The 1,717-nt window shown below is 39.7% G+C and overlaps 1 pseudogene; it reads left to right on the top strand.

Annotated features, from left to right (window-relative positions):
* The first annotated feature begins 373 nt into the window (after window positions 1-373).
* LOC122035600 lies at window positions 374-445 on the top strand (annotated as a pseudogene).
* Window positions 446-1,717: the final 1,272 nt, after the last annotated feature.

Below are 1,717 nucleotides of genomic sequence, written 5' to 3'. Positions count from 1 at the left end.
TGGCCCTAGGGGGCAAGTATCTTGAGCATGATCCGTACTTCTGCAAGTTTCGCAAACACAAACTATCACATTGGTCGTGTTGTTGTTGTTTCCCATGGCCTCAAACTTCTTGGTCAGAGCGTCTAGCTTTGCATACATGAGAGTGATTGCATCTACGTCGAATTTTCCTGACACTTTTATTGGATTCCTTGAGAAAGAACCACTAGATCTTTCTGATGCCCACTGATGATGATTCTGTGCCACATTCTCTATGATCTCTTCAGCTTCATCAAGGCTCTTGTTCATCAGTGCTCCTCCTGCTACAGAATTGAGGGATACCTTCGTGTGATAGTCGATTCCATTGTAAAAGGTGTGTAGAACCAACCATTTCTCAAGGCCATGATGGGGGCACTGTCTCAGCATCCTTTTGAACCTGTCTCAGGCTTCAAATAATGATTCTGAGTCTATCTGTTTCAAGATTGCAATCAAATTCCTCATATGAGCAGTTTTGCTTGGTGGATAGAATTTGTCCAAGAATTTCTGCTCACACTGCTCCCAGGATGTAATGCTATTTGCTGGAAGGGAACTTAGCCACTACTTGACTCTATCTTTTAGGGAGAATCCGAAGAGCAATAACCTTACTGATTCTGGAGGGACTCCGTTCACTTTCATGGTACCACAGATATCGTAGAAAAGCTCTAAGTGGTGTTTTGGATCATCGTGCGGTCCTCCTCTAAATTGATTCTGCTGAACCATGTGAATTACTGCAGGCTTGATTTCCAAATTATTAGCTTCGATTAGTGGTCAAGTGATGCTAGACCGAACCCCTCGTGCATAAGGTGCTGCGTAATCCTTCAATAATTTATCAGTCATCTCTGAAGATTCTTGTACTGCTTGAAATGCTTTTTGAAGGTTTCTTCTTCTCAAGAAGGCCCTATCGATCTCTGGATCGAACGGTAGAAGTTGTCCTGAAAGATTAACTCTTCGCATGCAAAAATAAAATATGAAATATAGTAAAGAAGAAGAGATGAAATAATATTATTTTTGACGTTTTAATAAAAATGCAGAAGGTAAAGAAAAGAAAGAATAAAATTATTTATCTCTAAATGCAAAATATTAGAAAAAGGAAAGATAAAGGAAAAGAAAACAAAGTCTAGTATAATCTAATATGATTATCACTAATGTTATAGACGCAATCCCTGGCAACGGCGTTAAAAACTTGTTACAATTCCGCAAGTGCACGGATTCATCATCAGTAATAAAGATTATCGATCGTACGAGGACTGGTTATAAACACTAGTGATGACACACTTACGATTAGCTACACTATCTATGGTTGTAAGTAATCTAAGAAAAGAGATTGAGAAGCGGAAACGAGAACTAGCAACGAGAAGTAATCAACTTGGTTTATGAAGAGTTATAGCAGTTCGGTTTCATTGTGGTTGTATTGATGTATCACATACTATCCTATACTCATTTTCCATCAGCATGCATTCACCAGAAGGTAAAGCAACTATCCTTAAGCACCAAACAAAGACGATCCCTATGAAATCTTGTTACGGTTAACCCCTGTCACTAGGACGCCTCGGTAGATCACAAGGACACAACTCTAATTGATGTTATCAAGGATAGAATTAAGGAGCTTAGTTTGGTCTCTTACTTCGTTGTGGAGGAGTCGCCTCTCCTTTCAAGGAAGAACACTAGATGTCCGTGAACGGGTTACCCCTGTCACTATGGC

Source organism: Zingiber officinale, chromosome 11B (assembly GCF_018446385.1).
Source record: "Zingiber officinale cultivar Zhangliang chromosome 11B, Zo_v1.1, whole genome shotgun sequence".
Classification (NCBI taxonomy): Eukaryota; Viridiplantae; Streptophyta; class Magnoliopsida; order Zingiberales; family Zingiberaceae; genus Zingiber; species Zingiber officinale.
The sequence above is the reverse complement of the archived record's forward strand: the minus strand, read 5'-3'. Positions and strand labels throughout refer to the sequence as shown.